This window comes from Bos grunniens, chromosome 2, assembly GCF_055505025.1.
Source record: "Bos grunniens cultivar Pamir isolate PY7600 chromosome 2, Bosgru_T2T1.0, whole genome shotgun sequence".
Lineage (NCBI taxonomy): Eukaryota > Metazoa > Chordata > Mammalia > Artiodactyla > Bovidae > Bos > Bos grunniens.
Window position 1 is genome coordinate 73357756 of NC_141166.1, and position 22110 is coordinate 73379865.

At 43.6% G+C, this 22110-nt stretch overlaps 1 long non-coding RNA gene across 2 annotated transcripts in view; it reads left to right on the top strand.

Annotated features, from left to right (window-relative positions):
- Positions 1–1559: 1559 nt before the first annotated feature.
- LOC147378232 (uncharacterized) overlaps positions 1560–22110 on the top strand; it is a 144715-nt gene continuing 124164 nt past the window's right edge. The window contains exons 1-2 of one of the 2 annotated variants that reach the window (XR_015149751.1): positions 1560–1826; positions 16473–16553. This is a non-coding gene — a long non-coding RNA (uncharacterized LOC147378232). The remainder of the gene's footprint in view (positions 1827–16472; positions 16554–22110) is intronic. The other variant, XR_015149754.1, reaches the window with a different exon arrangement.

Consider the following 22110-nt stretch of genomic DNA (forward strand, 5'->3'; position numbering starts at 1 on the left):
TGTGTGATCATGAGCAATTATAACCTCCTTCTGCCTCAGTCTTCTCATCTATAAAATGAGCATAATAATAATACCTACTTCACAGTGTTATTATGAAGATTAAATGAGGAAAGTGATATCATCAACATGGCAAAATACAAGTTTTCTACCACCTTCCCCTCAAAGAATACCAATGTTGACAATGTTGACAATGTCACCAATGGACAAGAAGGGCGTTGCAGAAGCCTGGGATTCCAGCAGAGAAGTTCCAGCACACTGCTGGAGCAAAAGCAGAAACAAACAAACAAAAACAAAAACAAAAAATCCAAGATTTTACACACTGAAGAGGATGAAAGGAATAGTTTCACTTTACCTGTGTTAACCCCTTCCCCCAAGATGGCACAGCTCAGTGACAAGACAGATCACTGGACAAGGAATCAGCCCATGATTCTTCCCATGGGGAGAGTGAGAGTGTGTAAGTAAACTCCCTGCTTCTACAACTATGCTGGTCACTGCCAAAGAATGACATTTGCCTCTCACCCCACTCAGAATAGGCTTCCCAGATAGCTCAGTTGGTAAAGAATATGCCTGCAATGCAGGAGACCCCGGTTTGATTCCTGGGTTGAAAAGATCTGCTGAAGAAGGGATAGGCTACCCACTCCAGTATTCTTGGGCTTCCCTTGTGGCTCAGCTGGTAAAGAATCTGCCTGCAATGTGGGATACCTGGGTTCAATCCCTGGGTTGCAAAGATTCCCTGAGAAGAGGAAGGCTACCCACTCCAGTATTCTGGCCTGGAGAACTCCAAGGTCTGTATAGTCCATGGACTCCCACAGGGTGGGACACGACAGAGCGACTTTTGCTTTCACTTTCCCCTCAGAATGCTGAATTGCCAGTCGCATGCCAGGGAGTGGTGAGCAACTAAAAGAATAGCAGCCCGGGCTCAGAACAGAATTCATCAAAGGAACACAGATCCTACTAACCACATCAGAGACTCCACTGAAAGGCCTCTCGTGAGCCACTGGGGGTGCCTCACCTGTAGGCATCCCAACACTCGGCATGCCTTACCCACAAACCCCTCACCCCATGGCCTGCTCCCTGTGCACATTACTGTGCACATTACTCCCTGTGCAAGAGTGTGCCTTTGTGGAGAATTAGCACAAGCGGAAAGCCAGCCTGCTTCTGCAGGACTGAAGGGTGATCCCACCACTGAATCTACAGGGTGAGAAGGAGGCCTCCAGGGAGACAAAGGAGGATGCAGAGGCCCTGGAATATTCATGCATCTCAGTTGCCCTTCTTAATTGGTCTGGTGTCTTCTGAGCCTGCATGGAAGAGACAAGCCCCAGAACAAGAAGTGCCCCTTGGCTGGGCTGCAAAAGGTGTACTTGGGAGTTTTGCTTTGCAAACCTGATACCTAATTCATCAGCCCCTGGGTAAATGGTCAGCCAGGCTCCTAACTGCCATCGTGCTCCGTTCGGGACCATCAAGATTGGGCTAATTTAAACCACCTGCAGTGGGGCTGCCACGGTGATTCCATGTGGGGCCATCACAACAGCTGTGTTCTCTCTGCACCTGGAGGGCCCAACGTTAAAGAGATGAAGAGGCAAGCAGCAGCGTGTGGAGGGGATGGGCAGAGGCAGCTCTGGGTGAATTCCAGCTTTCCTCTGCTGTCTCTGAGTGCTCCCTCCCAAAGAACCCTAGCCCAGCCTGAAAGGCAATTAAGTCCTATTTGTATGGGACACTGGGGACCATAAACCTCCCTCTTCTTCATCCTCCTTGCTGCATGGCTGTGTGGAGAGAATTTTCAGAAGCAAGTGATAAAAACAGGATCTCATTTCTGAATCCTCACGGTAAGAAGACTCTAGCCTTCTTCTTTTACAGCGGAATTTCCAACACAAGAATTGTTGTTGGCAACCTCCATTTCATTTCCTATTCTGGGACTGACTTTGCCTCAACCCACTCCAGTACTCTTGCCTTGAAAATCCCATGGACGGAGGAGCTTGGTGCAGGCTACTATCCATGGGGTCGCAAAGAGTCGGGCATGACTGAGCAACTTCACTTTCTATCTTCCGTTTTTATACCAAGTGGCTTCCTCTCAATCCCTATACCAATGAACTAATGTTCCAAAGCGGGTATGGGGGCAAAGATAAGTAAATATTTTAAAAAGCCTGATTATCACTGCTTGACTTCATATCCCAAAGGCTACTTCCCAGAGCTCAGCAGTTGACAACCCTCAGAAAGAAGTGATACCAGGTGAATTTCGACATGTTCATCTGGAATTCAATAATTATATAGCTACAAGTTGGTACCTGCTGATTGTACATAAGAAGCATTTTGCCTCAGGCTCTGCAGATCTACAGGATTCCCACACACCCACAAATAAATGAGTTGTTTTATAGACAGCCTTATTCATGGAGTTCCCCAAATACATGCACAGTAACTTCTCTGCAGCCCTGGAATATCCCATTTTGTTTGTTTGTTCATCCAGTATCACTTCTTTCTGATGGGTGTCAACTTCTGAGCCTTTGGAAGTAGCCTTTGTGAGATGAAGCCAAGCAACAATAATCAGTCCAGGAGTCCTAGAGAAAGAGGCACCCCCTTCTTCCTCGACTCTGTTCTGGAAACTGGAGAAGTGTCCCAAACACAGCTGGTGCCCATTCTGTTCTATTAGAATTTGTCTCATCATTAGAGCTTGCCAGCTATAATCTCTAGTCCTATGGTGCTCAAAATGTGGTCCCCAGACAAGCAACATCAGCATCACCTGGATGGGACCTTGATAGATACAGATTCATGAGCCCTACCCCAGACCTACTGAACTAGAGGTAGGGCTCAGAAATCTGTATTTTAATAAGTCCATCGTGTGATTCTAAGATGCTTGCTCAAGTTTGAGAACCACTGTTGTAGTCTTGGCTAGAAGGGACCAAATCCTACATATGTTAAACTTTGTGAGCCATAAATTCCTGTCACAACTATTTACCTCTGCCATTGTACTATGAAAACAGCCATGAACATTGTGTAAGGTGGATGAGCTTGAGTTTGTTTTTGTGTGAGAGTGCGTACTCAGTCATGCTCGACTCTTTGCGACCTCCTGGACTGTAACCCACCAGGCTCCTCTGTCCATGGGATTTTCCAGACCAGAATACTGGAGTGGGTAACCATGCCCTCCTCCAGAGAATCTTCCTGACCAGGGACCAAACCTGTGTCTCCTGTGTTTCCCTCATTGGCACACAGATTCTTTGCCACTGAGCCACCTGGGAAACCCTGACTGTGTTTTAGTGAGACTTTATTTACAGAAGTAATCAGGAGTCCAGATCTGGTCCCAGGATGGGAGTTAGGGAGAGTAGGCTAGCCCTTCAACCTACTCTCTCTTGATATACCCCTGAGAGTTTTATATAGTTTAATCAGTCAGAATTTTTATTTCATCCATGTTTCTGATCCTAGGTTCTTTGGAAATCCTTTTTGTTTGTGGATTTTTTTAAGAAATTTACCCATATTAAAATAGAAGAAGCAAAGCTATACAGTAAAGTACCAAGCATTGTGTCTTTTCCAAAGGCCTGGGAAATATGTAACAGTCCCATTCCACAGTGAGGAAACGGAGAAGTAGATGGGACATATTCAGGGCCTGCCATGCTGTGCAGTCCACCTGTGTTCCTTGAGCCCAGAGGCCCCAGTTCTATCACACACAATAGGAAGTGTCTTTCAGGCCCATGAGCAGGGACCCAGGACATAAATTACATTCAACCACAATGCTGATTCCAGTCAAGTCTCCTCCATAAACCCAGTTTCACAGTCCCTCATCTAGATATCCACACTACGCTACTTCTTACTTGGGGTCACACACACAAGAAACAAAAATAAAGTAAATTATTGGTTCATGTATTTCTCTAGACTTTATCCCTAAAAGATCCATCTGGAGATCTGCTTCTGTTTACAAAGCAGCTGGCACTCTTTTCTCACCACAAGTAAAATATAAATAATTTTCAGCAGGAGAGGGATAGGTTTGATCCAACCAGGATGGCATCTAGATCTTTCTTGCAGAGTTTTGGCAAATATGTGTGCTATGTGCAGGCTAAATCACTTCAGTCATGTCCGACTTTTGGCGACTCTGTGGACTGCAGCCTACCAGGCTCCTCTGTCCATGGGATTCTCTAGGCAGGGATACTAGAGTGGGTTGCCATTTCCTTCTCCAGGGGATCTTCCCAACCCAGGAACTGAATCTGCATCTCTGATGTCTCTTGCACTGCAGGCAGGTTATTTACCACTAGTGCCACCTGGTCTACAAAATTGGGGGGTGGAGTGGGTAGTGGAGAATGAAGAAAGGCTCCTGGCCAAAAACAGAATTATCAAGAACATTATAAACTGATATGCCTGGGCTACTATAGGAAAAGCACAAGCAGATAACCTACTGATGATGGAAAAAGTGTGGAAAGACTTGTAATATTTTCTTATAGATTTTTAAAAATTAGAATGAGCCAGGGTATCTGACAGTCACAAACAACCTCAAAATTTCAATGCCTTCATGCATCAAATGATTTGGGATGATGAAAGTACCTCTTTAAGGCAGCTTTCCTCCTGGTGCAGCTCAGGGTCCAGGTTGTTTTAATCTTGAAGCTCTGCCCCTAAAATGAGGCCTCCTGTAGGATCGCATGCCCTCAGCAAGAGAGCTGTGGGGGGTTTTCACTGCCTCTGCTCACAAGCTACCCAGGAGCAGGCTCAGGGTCCTGCTCAACTGCAGGGGGCCTGTTGTCCACATGCCTGGAAGGGAAGGAAAACTGGACATGACACTAGTGTGACGTTGGCACCCAGGATGTCTACCATGTTACGTGGTGTGCCTCTCCACAGCACCAAAGGGAAGTCAGCTAATGCAAGAGCCAAGCGTAGCCTGGAGGACTGAACAAGCTGTGTTTTTAACAGCCCTGACATATCGTGTATACTAATAAGCAGTGGCATTCCCAAACACCTATTAAACACAGAGCTCTGGTGTCCTAGTTCTCAGCACAGGGTGATTCAGGTTTTATTGTATCTGTTGATGAATACAGACAAAAAGTGTGTCTGTGAAAGAGAGCAGACAGAGAATTAACACCATTAGAAACAAACACAGAAATGAAAACAAAGGCCAGACAGGCTGTGAAGTGCCTGCTGGGTCTGTCTTCTTGTCTCTTTGCACTCTCCTTGTTCTGTCTCTTCAGACATGACACATCTACCCTGTAGAGTCTCTTGCTTTATCCCACTTCAATGCTGCTGCTTCTGCTGCTGCTAAGTCGCTTCAGTCGTGTCCAACTCTGTGAGACCCCATAGACGGCAGCCCACCAGGCTCTGCCATCCCTGGGATTCTCCAGGCAAGAACTCTGGAGTGGGTTGCTATTTCCTTCTCCAATGCATGAAAGTGAAAAGTGCAAGTGAAGTCGCTCAGTTGTGTCTGACTTTTAGCGACCCCATGGACTGCAGCCTACTAGGCTCCTCTGTCCATGGGATTTTCCAGGCAAGAGTACTGGAGTGGGGTGCCATTGCCTTCAGATCAAGCTAAAATATGATATTGGGTGAAAGCCTGAAACATAAAGGTCCCAAGATTCCTCTTTGTGTGCCCACCCCCATATGTTTAGCAAGTGGTTCTTTTGCTAATAAATATCATTGTCTGAGAATCTATTCTGTGCCCAGTGATAAAAGCTTTATAAGTATTATCTTAATACAACAGCTCTATGAGGAAGATACTGTTGTATCCACTTTGCAGATTAGAAAACTGAGAACAAAGTTGAGTAATTCCTATACAGGGTTTTGCAATTAACAAATGACAAAACTGAAACCTACACTAAGGTCAGATGACTCCAGAGTCAGACTACCTTACCTCTGTTGTGTTATGTTATCTTCCTAGTTGGTGCCTTTGTTTCATTTATCAAACATTCCTAAAGGAAATCAACCCTGAATATTCATTGGAAGGGCTGATGCCAAAGCTGAAGTTCTAGTACTTTGGCCACATGATGTGAAGAGCCGACTCATAGGAAAAGACCCTGGTGCTAGAAAAAATTGGGGGCATGAGGAGAAGGGGATGACAGAGGATGAGATGGTTGGATGGCATCACCGACTTAATGGACATGAGTTCAAACAAACTCTGATAGTGAAGGACAGGGAAGCCTGGCGTGCTGCAGTCCATGGGTTTACAAAGAGTCAGAAATGACTGAGCGGCTGAACAACAACAATAATCAAACATTCAGAGAGTGCCTACAGTGTGCTCTGCACTTTGACAAGGATCAACAAGGCAGTGAGACACGCCCTCCAGCTGCTCACAGTCTAAATCAGTGGCATAAAACTGATGGGAAGGAGTGCTCAGGAATCCCAGAAGTGAAAGCTGCAGAGGAATGATAAGATTGCAGAAAAGAGGTAAGACTGTTCTAAGGAGGAAAACTTGGGAGTAGGGGTTGGGGAGCGGTATGAGGGGGAATTTGCACTAGGCACCCTTTTGTGCCTTTCGACATCAGGATCCCAATGGGACAGTAGCAAGCATGTGGAATTGGAGATTGATGGCTGCCTAATGGACACTGATCACAAGCATTCTTGATTGCCCATGACTACCTCCATACCACACCATACTCAGAGCAGCCCTTGGTTTCAGGCCAGCAAGGCCCAGGTATTGGACATGGGTCAGGATAAACTCTTCACACAAGTGCCCTTAATGAGGATGCGGCCAATGCTACTGAGAAATGACTAGAACAAGCCCTGAGCCTTGAACCAGGAGGCCTTCCCTAGGTGAAATCAATCACTAGGAAGGTGGGCTGGCTCTAAAGACAGAGGAATAATGTGCTATGATCTCAAGGTGTGGTACCCAGACCAGCAATAGCAGCATCACCTGGAAAATTTATTAGAAATGCAGATTCTCAGGATTCCCTCCAGACCTACTGAATCAGAAAGTCTGTGTCAGCTTTCTAAATATATATATAGTTTTACTTATGTATTTATGCCATGCTGGGTCTTTGTTGCTGCTCAGGCTTTTCTCTAGTCTTGGCAAGCAGGAGCTGCTCTCTCTAGTTGCAGTGCAAGGGCTTCTCACTGCAGTGAATTCTCTTGTTGTGGAGCATGGGCTCTAGGCTTGTGGACTTCAGTAGTTTCAGCATGTGGGCTCAGTAGTTGAAGCTTCCAGGTTCTAGAGTACAGGCCTAGTTGCTCCACAGCATGTGGGATTGAAAGGTTGTTGTTGAATCACGCGAATACACCGGGATTCTTGGCCCCGGAGGAGAAGAATTCAATCCGGGGCCAGAGACGAGGCTTGATCGCTCAGAGCTTTTGTGTAATAAAGTTTTATTGAAGTATAAAGGAGATAGAGAAAGCTTCTGACATAGGCATCAGAAGGGGGCAGAAAGAGTACCCCCCTGCTGGTCTTTAGCTGGATGTTATATAGTCACTAGCAGTCTGTTAATGAAAGAAAGGAATATCTTAAAATTCAGAATGGCACCAGGCCCCTCACCCATAAGATGCATTTTGGGATAATCTCGGCACCAAATGGTTTATCTTGGGCCATAAAATGATTAACTTAAATCTTGAAGAAGGGCAGACCACCATACAAATAGTTTCATTTACATAGATTAGGGGAACAATATCCATACTGGTTTGTCAAGTAGGTTCTGGGCCAAGAGGCAGAACCGACTTGGAGACAGAGTTTGGGGTAAAGGCATAGTACATTAGCATAGCTTAAGACAAACATTTCCATAAGAAAAAGGCATTGGTTATCTCTAGACTCGAGAATAGCTAACTTCAGGCGAAGCCGGGTGTCATTATGGCAACACAGTATTTTAAGAGAAACCTCTCTTTAAATTTGTATAGAGAAGGAAAAAATATTGCTAGTTTGTTTCCTCTTGCCGCTTAAGAGAGATAAAAATGTCTGACACTTGCAGGCTATTTCCTCTATTTGGAGACCCCTGGCCTTCCTGCCTGTTACCCTCTCAGGATCTTCCCAGACCAGGGATCAAACCTGTGTCTCCTGCATTGACAGGTGAATTCTTTACCACCAAGCAAACAGAGAAGCGCTCTGTGTCAGTTTTCTGTCTATGGAGAAATTCCAGTCTATATATTCTATTTCTTTCCCTAAAAGACACTTGGGAACTTGAAGGGCTTACTGAGGCTGGTCATTAAACCTTGTGTGAGCCTCTTCTTCCTGCCCTACATTTTCTAAGACCAGCCTAGGCCACCTCTTGAAAACCACAGACTCTCAATGCCTTTAGGGAAGCCATCATATGGCATAGAACAAAAGAGCAAAAGCATAACTGTTGGATGTGTTGACATGTAGAGTAAAGGGTTGTTTGTTTGTGGAGAGACTGAAAGCAGGTTAGTGAACCCTGGATCTTGACAAGGAGAGAGAAAGAGTACCATGGAGCAGAAACCAGAAGATCACTTATGAATGGTGCCACAAGAGCACAATCATGCTTTGGGTGTTATAAATGCCAAGAGGAGGGGCAGGAGACAGAAAAAACAGAACTCCCCCCACCCCCTGCAAGGGAGCACTTGGATCATAGCACCTTACTTTTGCCCACTGTTGATGGAACATCTTCCCAGAGCAAAGAGATGTTACAGGGCAGTGGCAAGAATGTGGACCCTGTAGCTGGACTGCCCAGGTCTGAATCCCCACTTGGAGTGATGCTCAGCCAATAGGACCTATGTAGCCATGCCACCTTTGCTTATATGTAGCATCTGTTCTGAGGTCACAGTCTTGCCTCTGATTGGCCAATGTCTGGATCATCCTACTCATTACAGCTTTTGAATATCACCCATGTTGTCCCTTACTACAGGGTGGACTGAAGATATTAAGCCTTTCTACACCTCAGTAATGCAGATATGCAGATGACACCACCCTTATGGCAGAAAGTAAAGAAGAACTAAAGAGCCTCTTGATGAACGTGAAAGAGGAGAGTGAAAAAGTTGGCTTAAAGCTCAACATTCAGAAAACTAAGATCATGGCATCTGGTCCCATCACTTCATGGCAAATAGATGGGGAAACATTGGAAACAGTAGCTGACTATTTTTCTGGGCTCCAAAATCACTGCAGATGGTGATTTCAGCCATGAAATTAAAAGACACTTACTCCTTGGAAGGAAAGTTATGACCAACCTAGACAGCATATTAAAAAGCAGAGACATTACTTTGTCAACAAAGGTCCATCTAGTCAAGCCTATGGTTTTTCCAGTAATCATGTATGGGTGTGAGAGTTGGACTGTGAAGAAGGCTGAGCGCCGAAGAATTGATGCTTTTGAACTGTGGTGTTGGAGAAGACTCTTGAGAGTCCCTTGGATTGCAAGGAGATCCAACCAGTCCATCCTAAAGGAGATCAGTCCTGGGTGTTCATTGGAAGGACTGATGTTGAAGCTGAAACTCCAATACTTTGGACACCTGATGTGAAGAGTTGACTCATTTGAAAAGACCCTGATGCTGGGAAAGATTGAGAGCAGGAGGAGAAGGGGACAACAGAGGATGAGATGGCTGGATGGCATCACCAACTCAATGGACATGGGTTTGGGTGTACTCTGGGAGTTGGTGATGGACAGGGAGGCCATGTCCGCAGCATGGCATACTGCGGTTCATGGAGTCGCAAAGAGTCAGACACGACTGAGCAACTGAACTGAACCAAACACCTCAGTTTCCTCATCTATAAACTAGGAACAGTAACACTGCCTACCTCAAGTGTTAGGAAGATTAAATGAGTCAGCAAAAGGACCATGTTTAGAATTATACCTGGTACATAAATTTTCAATAAATATTAGCTATGATAATTCTTCTCTCCCAAAGTATGAACAGTACCTGAACAAAGGCCAGTTTCTCAGAGTTAAAATGTCCAGAGTGTCCTGAGTTGCGAAAAGCAGAAGCTTGCTTCTCATAATTCCAGGGATCCTAGCCCACCATCAGCTTAGAGCAGGAGGAGGCAGGTGATGGTGACAGCTAGGGTAGCGAGGACATGACATCATCGCCTCTGTGCAGCCAGAGCAGGACCACTGCGCACACAGACAACCTTGCTCCCCTGCAGAACGTGCAGATCTCTTGGCCCAAATGCTGAAATATACCCTTGGAGTCCATTCAAATATGGAGAAATATTTAGATCCAATCAAAACCATTCCAGATTGTTGCCTCTTATTTTAGATAAACAGGATAAGCAAACTCTATGTAAATAAGAATTGGTAATAAATATTCTCTCTTCCTGTCTTTCTAACTCTATAAAGTCAAATGCTCGAAGTCTAAATGTCTCACAGGGGAATCTCTGAAGGATTTCTGAAGTGTTTATTTGGTTAATAACAAAAATCCTTTATGTAAGCCTCCCATATACCTTGCTTACAATACCTTGTATGGGGTGCTTACAATACAGCTAAGAGAAAAGTAGGACAAATGACCTTAACTTCAACCTAAACAGTTGGAAACTGAGGTCCAGTGAGTGCAGGTCGTTGTCTTGAGGCTTCTGGACAGTTTTTTAAAAAATCTTCCCTGGTGGCTCAGCTGGTAAAGAATCCGCCTGCAATGTGGGAGACTCGGGTTCAATCATTGGGTTTGGACGATCCCCTGGAGAAGGGAATGGCTACCCACTCCAGTATTCTGGTCAGGAGAATTCCATGGACTATAGTCCATGGGGTTGCAGAGTTGGACACAACTGAGCGACTTTCACTTTACTATTTACTTATTTGGCTGTTCTTGGTCTTAACTGTGGCATGTGGGATCTCTAGCTGTGGCACGCAGGATCTAGTTCCCTGATCAGGGATTGAACCCAGGTTCCCTGCATTGGGAGTACAGAATCTTAGCCTCTGGGCCACCAAGGAGGTCCTAAAGCTTATGAACATTTATGGTGGGAAAAAGGCCAGGAAACCATCACTCAAGAAATATACAGCCATTCCTAGTCATTGACTAATTGGAGCCCTCATTCGGGATACTACTCTGCAAATTCTTACCCACCACAGATTATTTTGAAGATGCCCACATGTACAGAAACCCACATGCATCAACAACAACCATTTGGCTTTAAGTGAGAAAGACTGGAGATCCTGGCAAAGAAAGAGACCCCTGGTAACTCACCTACCACCACCACCTCCCTTCAGCACAAGCCACTGAAAGTTCATTCTGTATATGAGTTCATGCCTTCTGGACACAAAAGAGAGCTAAGTACATATCTCCTGCATCCTAAAATAGGCATTTGGGAATGAGGTAGAATGAAATACCATTTTATTCCTAACATTTTGATGCAATTTTAACATTCCCCTTCTGATATTTCATTGTTCATGTAAAGAAATGCAAACAATTTCTGTGTGTTAATCTTATATCCTGCTACTTTGCTGAGTCTGTTTATCGGTTCTAGTAGTTTTGTGTGGAGTCTTTAGGGAAAATATTGTTTTAAATATTTAAAAGAACCGCATACACCCCTATAGAGAGGCAATCAACTTCATATACAAATAGCATGGTAGGCAAGTATTGAAGTGTGAAAGAAACTGAAGCAGTAACTTTTACCTTTTCCAGCGAAACTGGCAGGAAGACATCATTTGCAACCATGGAGAAAAAGAACTGCACAAAATAGCCTATATCATGTCCTGCATGCAAATATATTCAACATATATTTGGGACTTCCAACTACCAAAACAATCTTTATATCCTTACAAAATTAAAAAACAAAAACAGTCCTTCCTTTCCTTAATGAAAAATCATGAAATCAGTTGAAATGTATGATTTCAGGTAGCTCTGTAATATTCTTCTAAATTCAGAGCCAAGAGGCACTGCCACAATTTTGTTAGTTAGATAAGGATTTCATGAGATGTACCTAATATGCGTATCTATATTTTGTTGCTCTGTACTGGAGGCAGGGAGGGAAGGACCCAGACAAGAAGATAGCATGGTGCCTCTCCATGAGCATCCTCTGATGATCCTTGTTCCTATGATGTTGGCATAGGAACAAGGAATATGAAGGACCATCCATCCTTCCTTCCAAATATATCCAACTCCTTTTTGGTCTTCTGGCACTACTGGAAACCCTAATCCAGACCCCCACACCCATCATCCTTTCCTCTTGTCCTAGCCAGCTTCCAGCCCTTCCATTGGGTTCCCTTGAATGGACCTTGGTCAGGTTAATTTTCCTAAACCAGACATGAGCAAACCAGGGATAGCAACCAAGCTTCTCAGCCATGGGGAGTCATTGCATGCACTCTAGCCCTACAGCCCCTCAGCCATACTGACTACTGCTCCCAAGCAGAATCTGCCGTTGCAGCCAGAGCAGGTTTGATGTGACCACTCTCTCCACCTTAATCCACCTAAGAATCCCTCCCTGCCAACCCACCACCTTGTTGATGTTCTTAGAAATCTAACTCAAATCTCATAACTTCCACAAAGTCTCCCTTGACTCCTTTAGTCCATAGGTTTCTCTTTTCCCAAATTCTGACAGCAATAAAAATTTGCTGTGGCTCTGTTTGCCACTAGGTGGAGAAAAAAAAAAATGATTCAAAAGTAAAGCCACTGGACAGAGAGAAGCTTAGCTAGGAGGTGTGTTTTATGCACAAGTATAAGAAATTTTCCATCCTTTCTGAATTAGACAATGGAGACATGAATCAATTTTATATACCCTTCTAATCAAAATGGTCAAAATAAAAACAGTTTTATAAGAAGACAAACCAATGTTGGCAAGAGTATTAAATATTAAGCAAACGGAACTCTCATATATTTTAAAATGTTAGTTGCTCGGTCGTGTCCCACTTTTTGTAACCCTATAGACTGTGGCCCGCCAGGTTCCTCTGTTCATGGGATTTCCTAGGCAAAAATACTGGAGTGGGTAGCCATTCCCTTCTCCAGGGAATCTTCCTGACCCAGGGATTGAATCGGGGTCTCCTGCATTGCAGGCAGATTCTTTACTGTCTGAGCCTAATAGGAGGGTAAATTAGTCAGCCACTTTGGGGAAATACCAGTAGCCACTATGGTTGAGCATAAGGTTACTCCATGAGCCAGCAACTCCAACAAAATGAATGCATGTATGCTCCAGGAGAGATTCACTGGAATGTTCACAGCTGTGCTAAGTGTAATAACCAAATACTATCGGAGAGGGCAATGGCACCCCACTTCAGTACTCTTGCCTGGCAAATCCCATGGACGGAGGAGCCTGGAAGGCTGCAGTCCATGGGGTCGCTGAGGGTCGGACACGACTGAGCGACTTCACTTTCACTTTTCACATTCATGCATTGGAGAAGGAAATGGCAACCCACTCCAGTGTTCTTGCCTGGAGAATCCCAGGGACGGCGGAGCCTGGTGGGCTGCCATCTATGGGGTTGCACAGAGTCGGATACGACTGAAGTGACTTAGCAGCAGCAGAAACCACCCAAATGTTCATCAACCATAGAAGGAATAAATACATCAGTGAATAAGTACAATGACTTAAAACACAGCAAAGTAAATGAACTGACTCAGCCACGTACAGCAACACAGATAAATCTCAAAAAGAGAACTGACTGAGAGAGCCAATCACAAAAGACAGGTAATGGTTAGAAAGAAACATAAAGGGATTTCTGAGATTTTGGTAATGTTCTGTGAACTGGTGTGAGTACATTGATGTGATTATTTTGTGAAAGATCAATCAAGCTGTACACTACTGATAAGTAAAATTTCTCTTATACATGCTAAACATAAATTACATTTAAAGTCTGTGTGTGTATATGTGTAAAATGAAGACAGAGAGAGAAAGAGATGCTCCTGGCTGGAGAGCAGACAGGGAAGAAACTATTCTACAGACCACAGATAACATCCAGGAGCATCAAGGGCTAACTTCACATGGTGTGGGAGCTTTGCAGTTGCACCAGACCTTGTATAGATAAGGTCCCAAACATGGATCCGTGCTATGCTGTCGCCATCCTACAATTCTTAATAACTTTTGAACCAGGGACCCGCTTTTCCCTTCATGGTAGGCCTTTCAAATTACATAGCCAATTCTGAGTACAGGTTTATCATCAGCTCCCAGTATCCAGAATCCAAAATTTCTCTAGTAGATCTGAGAGAAGTTCACTGAACTGAATAAACTTAACCTTCCCTGATGGATCAGATGGTAAAGAATGCCTGCAATGCAGAAGACCCGAGTTCAATCCCTTGGTCGGGAAGACCCCCTGGAGAAGGGGAATGGTAACCCACTCCAGTATTCTTGCCTGGAGAATTCCATTACAAAAGAGCCTAGTGGGCTACAGTCCATAGGGTCACAAAGAGTCAGACACAACTGAGCGACTAACACTTTCACTTTCAACCTCTGAAACACTTTTAGATACCTTTTCAAGGAAACTGGCACTTCATTCCAGTCCCTTTATAGTAAGGAACTATAGCACAGAAGGAAGCTGCCTTTGCTGTATAGTCCCCAGAGAATCCAGTTGATTTCAAAGTCCATAGTAGATCTATAAGAGATGGGGAAGGGAAGAGTGAAGGGAGCTGCCATCTTCTGAGTCCTGAGTCAGTTTCTAAATGAATCAGGAAAACCACTTGGTTCAGCCAGATCCTGGAGGACAGTCTTATTTCCTCCTGCTGCTGGCACCACACACCATCATGGGCCAGACTGATAAGTTTGAGAGCCACTGGATCTGCTTATCTCAGCCCCTCTTCTCTCCTCTGGGGAATAAGCTGCCCTTGGGGAGCAGGTGGCTTCTGGAACTCCTCCAGAACATGTTTCCCTCTCCAGCTTGTGAGGAGAGGGAGGAGCATGCCTAACTCTGGAGGCATTGACAGACCCAGAGCCATATCCACCATCCTGGCTTCTATCCGCTTCTCTTTTGTCTTCTCAAATCATTCAGGACCTGGACAGAGAAAGGGAGCTGACCAGGTTTCAAACCTTCTAGAAAATTACTGTGCTTTCCCCTCTCTTTTAAAATGTAGTAGAACTCTGGTGCAAGAGCCACCTACAAAGTGTTCTCTGGCCACATCCCCACAGTAAAGGCCAGCCTAAGTTGAACTCTATGTGACTGACTTTTAGGCAGGAGGCCCTACATCTCAGATAAAACAAGCTTCTCCTCCCTCTAAATACTAGTGCACTTGTTCCTCCATCCTCCTCCCCACTGCGGGGAGGCCACCAAAATTACTAACTCTTGCTTCAGTCTTGGGAGTCCAACTGGGTGGACTGCTCACCCTGAAAATAATTTTCTGCTGAATTAAATCCAACTCCACACCCTGGATTCAACAGCCAATACCACAGCCTGCCCATCAGCCTGTTGCCTCTATTTTCTGCCTGAATTTTGCTCCCAGTTAATCTACTGAAGACCCAGGAGATTTTTTAGGGGTTATTTCACATGAAAAGAAGACCTCTCTGATTTTTAGCTGAGAGTAGATAAAATTCCCAGGTTACCCCTCAGTCAAACAGCTGCTCCCGCTGACTCCATGTAACCAGTCTGGTGGTAGCACTCAATTTCAATTAGCCCCAAGGACACCTTTTCTTCTCATGTGATAGTAGCAATACTATTTTTTTTCTTTATCTGCTGTCAACATACAGAGTTCCAAATATGAGCCATGCATTTTTTTGACTCATTCATCTTTGAAGAAACTCTCTCTCAGTGGCTCATTCTATCCATAGGATCTTGAATAATTTCATATCACCTGCAGTAATTCATTCATTTAATCATTAACTGCTTATTCTGCAATGCAGCACTACATGGGTGTTCCTTCCCCCTACCCTACTATCCTTTCACCGTCTTTTCTTTTTGCCCATCAATGCCTGGTTCATGGCACCATTCCCAAGATGTCTTCCTTGATTAAGTCCATCCTCCTCTGATCAGAGTCCTCTGATCTTATCCTTTTCTTCTGTGTCCACTCAGTACTAACTGCCAAGTCTGACCAAAGCTTCCCAATATTAACTCTCACAGCTCCCCATACACATATCTTAACCCCAAGTAAACTCTGATGATTTTCAAATGAGGAGGAAGATTGACAATGAGTCAGAGTCTAAAGGGAGGGCCCTTAAAGGTCCTTTGTATCTTATAAAAAGCGTGTCCAATATTACACTGTATTTCAAATAATATTTGTATCATTTTTTAAATACAAACTGCATGAAGTACATCTTAATAAAATATCCCTGATCTGGGGAATACAAGAAAAACATACTGATTTTCAGCGGGAATTTGTCCCAGTAAAGAGTGGTCAGACCCTGAGATAGGGGAAGGCAAGGTGTTTCTGCCAATCTTCCCTAGAAGGATTAAATTCATCTCTACCCCTAGAACAAGGACATTTCACAAGTCTTTGTTCAAGCACTTTTCCCTACTGGAGTTCCATTCCCACCCCTCTATGAAATCTCACTGTTCTCTTTGAGCTATTACCAATATCGTTTCATATTCTAAAGCTTTTTTTGTTCTACCATGTGGCCTTTCCTTCTTCTGAAAGTCCTGTAAGATGCCTCATCTATGGCACTAAGTACATTGTGGAAAATAGTAACACATTTTTTTATCCACCCATCCTCCTGACAGTAAGCTCTCTGAGGGTAGGAATCATGCACTTCCATGCAGTGTATGAAAAAAGTTTGATTTTCATTGCAGACCCACAGGGAGGCCTGGCGTGCTGTGATTCATGGTGTCGCAAAGAGTCGGGCACAACTGAGCGACTGAACCGAACTGAAGGTACAGCAAAGATCACTTCTTTCTTCTTCTGTATCAACTTAAATTAGTTCTAATCTCTATTGCCTAGCAGGAGAAACATTAAATTTCAGCCACTGGTGAGCTTCTTTCTCACATCTGCCCTCCCACCACCACCGTGAAACAATATTGAGTTTAAAAGGAAAATGGTCTTGTCATTTGAGAAGGGTGGTGTCAGCTATGGTGTTCACTTCTCAAGCCCACTTGGTTAAGTTGAAGCAGGGGACTCCACCCCCTCCTGTCTTTTTCCAAAGTCCAGTCTAAAGCCCATTGTCAACAAGGCCTTCCCAATGTTGCCATCAGGACAGATCTTTGCCTCTTCTGAACCCCATCTCTTGACCTCCCCCACCATTTGACGTTGACTGCATTCTAACATTTGCCTTGGCATCTATTTTGTTCACACTTACTCCTCCAGTTTACCCCATTCCAAGTCTTCCCCTGGTCTTCAAAGGAAGAAATCATCTTAGTCACATTTACATCTTCTACTAGTAGCTAATGTAGTACCTCAAATACTAAGGTATTGGGTGAAAAGTATTATAATCTTCTGCTCTTTCATCATCAGTCACAGGAGGCACTCCCTAAGCCAGGACTCATCCTGTAGAATTCAGCCCAGACCTTCCTTCCTCAGCAAATTTTTTTGCCTGTCACTACAGTTTTGGGGGGCTTCCCTTGTGGTTCAGCTGGTGAAGAATCCACCTGCAATGCGAGAGACCTAGGTTTGATCCCTAAGTTGGAAAGATCCCCTGGAGAAGGGAAAGGCTACCCACTCCAGTATTCTGGCCTGGAAAAGTCCATGGACAGTCCATGGGGTCACAAAGAGTCGGACACAACTGAGTGACTTTCACTTTCATGGCTTTTTGAGTCACTATGTAATCATGTTTGTCTGTATCACTAGCCTGCTAGTGCCATGAGGGCAAGGACAGCATCAACTTTTGCTCACTATATTCCCTGCCTGCTGCTAAGTCTCTTCAGTCATGTCTGACTCTTTGCAACCCCATAGACGGCAGCCCAACAGGCTCCCCCGTCCCTGGGATTCTCCAAGCAAGAACACTGGAGTGGGTTGCCATTTCCTTCTCCAATGCATGAAAGTGAAAAGTGAAAGTGAAGTCGCTCAGTTGTGTCCAACTCTTAGCGACCCCATGGACTGCAGCCTACCAGGCTCCTCCGTCCATGGGATTTTCCAGGCAAGAGTACTGGAGTGGGGTGCCATTGCCTTCTCTGATTCTCTGCCTAGAGGATTGATACCCACGTGATAGATACTGACTTAACTAGGAAAGACCTCCTCCTCTTCCTACCATCAGCTCTTCCTGCTGGACTTGTGTTTCTGACACAACAGAATATGTTGAAGCTATGGGGTAATGGTTTTCCACTAAGGTAAAAGCAGAGGCTTCTCCATCAGGCTCTCCCTTGAAAGCAAAGAATGAGAATCCAGATCCTTACTCACCTCTAAACCACATTTCACCATCTCCGCCTCACTTTCATGCCTCCATCCTGTTCAGAAAACTCCTTACCACGTTCAACTTTTCCTTCTTACACCACAGAGATCCATCCAAACCTGAGCAGAGATGAAAATTCCCTCAAATAGCCAAATAAAAGCCTTTTATGGTTCTTTCAGGCCATTCTTTAAATATTATTTTCTACCACTAGAATGTGCAACAATGGAGATTTTAACATGTTTGGATGGAAATAGCAACACATTCAATTAAATTATGTGCCGGGTACTTAAGATCTGACATTGTGTATAGTAAGTACCCTGCATATGAACGAGTATTTCATTCTGAGAATGCATTCTTAAGTTCAATTTGTTCGTGAGTCCAACAAAGTTAACCTAGGAACCCAACTAACACAATCAGCTATATATAGTACAGTACTGTAAGTGGTGAAGAGGTAAAGAATCTACCTGCCAATGCAGAAGACCCAGGAGACTTGGGTTCGATCCCTGGGTCAGAAAGACCTCCCGAAGGAGGAAATGGCAACTCACTCCAGTATTTCTGCTTAGAAAATTCCATGGATGGAGGAGCCTAGTGTGCTACAGTCCATGGGGTCACAAAGAGTCGAACACAACTCAGCAACTGAGCATGCACGCATGTAATATTGTATAGTTCTGTACTGTAATATTTTCCATACAAGTAACACATAAAAAAACACAAACAAATAATAAAACATTTTTAATCTTACAGTATTATCTTGAAAAGTACAGTAGTACAGTACAACAGCTGGCATATAGGGGCTAGTGTTGAGTAAACAGGCAAGAAGAGTTATTGACTGGAGGAAAGAGAAGAAGTGGGAGATGGTAGAGCTGAAGGATCATCAACAATAGGAGATGGAGGGCAAGCCGCAATTTCATTCATGTCTGACATTGATGGGACAGGTTCCAGGAAGGGCTGAAACCAGACCCACATTCACATCTTTTAAAGTTCTCAACTTAGATGTTCATATATAGGGGATTTACTGTGATTCTTCGTGACAGTGACATTGATGGCACTCTAGACTATCTTAGAGGACTGCAAGGAATGTGATACCCCATGCTGATGGATGAGATCGTATTGTAACTATTTCAAGTTTAAATGGGCCTCTTCTAGTGAGGTCTAGATCTGTACTTTCCCATACAGTAGCTATGGCTATTTACACTTACATTCAATAAAAATTAAGTTTCCCAGTCTCACTAGTCACACTTCAAATGCTTGAGACACATGTGGCCCATGGCATCATGTTGAACAGTGGTATGTTACATTCGTATCAATACAGAAAGATCTAAGTAACAGCACTACCCTAGGTTCTTTGAACAAGTACCAAGATGAAAAGTCATCTCAGCAAGAGGACTTGCACTTAGATAGGAAATGTTCAGTAAGTGTGGCTTCCCTGGTGGCTCAGATGGTAAAGAGTCTGCCTGCAGTGCGGTAGACTTCAGGTCGATACCTGGGTTAAGAAGTTCCCCTGGAAAAGGAAATGGCAACCCACTCCAGTATTCTTGCCTAGAAAATCCCATGGATGGAGGAATCTGCCAGGCTTCATGGGGTCGCAAAGAGTCAGACACGACTGAGTGACTTCATTCTCCCTGGCGACTCAGATAGTAAAGAATCTGTCTATAATTCAGGAGACCCAGGTTCGATCCCTAGGTGGGAAAAGATCCCCTGGAGAAGGGCATGGCAACCCACTCCAGTATTTTTGCCTGGAGAATTCCATGGGCAGAGAAGCCTGGTGGGCTACAGTCCATGGGGTCACAAAGAGTTTGAACACATACCAGGGTGATAAGTCATCTCAGCAAGAGGACTTACACTTAGATAGGAAATGTTCAGTAAACATCCACTCTTTTTACTACACACCAGATTCTATTGGACCTGCTTCACAGACTGTGCATCATTAAATCTTCACAATTTGGGATATATGTAGTATTAATACATTATTGTCCCTTGAACTAGTTTGCTAGTGCTGCCATTGCAAAATATCACACATTTGGTGGCTGCATTTGATATAAAAATAGAAGACCAATACAATGAATCAGATAAAGGACTCTACTTACCTACTTTGTTTTTCTTCCTCTTTGCCCTCCTGACCATTTGGCTATAAATGTCTCTTGATGGAATGGGTATGACTCCAAACTCAGACAGATGGTAATGTGGGTGATAACTCCTGCCCAGACTCATGCCTGAGAAGACAGCCTCCAGGTTGAGAATGAGCAGGGCCAACTCAGTGCAGCATCTGGCTCAGACTGAAAGAGTTCAGGAATGCCACTATCACCCAGTGGGATTTTTGCATTGTAACATACTAATGACCAAGCCAGTGTGATGGGCAGGGAATAAAAGGCATCAATTCTCCTCTACAAAAATAAAAATGGCATGCAGCCAGCTCGCTATTAACCATAGAAACTGGAGCAATGAGAGCAGAGGCAATTGGAATTCACAGACAATTCCGAAGCTTTTCTTTAGCAAGTGACAGCAAGCGAGCTCATTTTCAGAGGCTTCAAGGCCAATTCTAATATAATAAACAGGGAGACAAATCGTGTGAATACAACATACACAGACACACAGCTTGACTTGGGAGAAATGGAAGGGAACCAGCCCAGATACCCATTCAGGCTTGACATACTCCTGCCGAACCCTTAGGCGTTGTGTTCATAAACTCACTACTCTTTCAGGACCTCTGGGCTTAATGCAAATTAATTAAACTGCCATGCAGCTCATTTGGCCATTATTGAAGTTTTAAAATAATTTGGAGTGAAGGCAACTGATTAAAGCCTTTCCAGGCTGCTGTATCAGTTTATGATTTATATAAGTTCCATATTAATGTGACTCCTTTGTGACTACAGATTAGCTGGGGGATATTCATTAAAATGGAATAAAAAGGCAACAGGAGCTATGACATTCTTTTGTTTCGTGTTCCCTGACAGTTTTCCAGAGTGTTCACTGTGAAGGCATGAAAATAACATACTGTATTTCTATAGCATTTTGCAAATAGAATAATATTGTTTACTCCAATATTATTGATAATAATATTGATCCTCCCATTAATCCTCTGAATTTTGTAAGGCTGGTGTTATTCTCTGTGGTTTATAGGAAAAGAAACTAAAGCTCAAAGAAGTTTAGTGCTTCATGCAAATAATAAGAGAGGAAACATAGTCAAATACCCAGGCCTGCTAACTCCTGATCCAGTGTTCCTCCTGTATGTTGTGGTCTTTCTCTTAAGAGCCTCGCTTCTCCAAATACAGTCCCTCCATTCTCCCATCTTAGATGTCTAGAAGAGACATATTCATTTCTTTGTCTTAAAGCAAGGATTCCCATATTAAAATAGAGGAGAAGATTTTTCACTGAGAGGTATAAAAATACCATTGTTTTTGCTGGAGTCTCTCTGTAAAAATTAATTAAAACTGAAAAGTTAGACAAAAGATAGAGAAATAACACTACTTTAAATAAAGTAAGGAGGGGTAGGAGGGAGGTCCAAGAGGGAGAAGATGTATGTATACATAAAACTGATTCACTCCGTTGTACAGCAGAAACTAACTCAACATTGTAAAGCAATTATATTCCAAAAAAAAAAGAGAGAGAGAAGGAAACCACCAAACACTAATAATAAAGTAAGGAAACAAATGTGTGCACAAAGCTTAAGTAAATCAAGCACTACAAGATCTGAGTCTGGTTGAGGGAATGTGGTGAGGGTCAATGCATCTACCTCGGACTTCTTGGAAGATTCAGATTTTCCCAAAGTCAAGTGTCACTAGGAAAGAAGGTCTATTACTTGTCTATAAACCCTTTCAGAGACTTTTTTTTTTTTGATGGAGAGTGTGCCCTAAGTCATTTTTTGATGCTAGGATAACGTTAGTACCAAAACCTGATACAGGATGTTACAAGAAGGGAAAGTTACATACCAAACAGGAATTCATACCAAACATGAATTCATGATTCAAACACATGAATCCCAAAAACAATACCAGGATTCAACAATACTAAACAAAGTATTATCAAAAAGAATCAAGTAATATATGAGAAAGATAATAAATGGTGAAAAAGTTAATTCCAGAAGTACAAGGGAGGTTTAAGTTTTG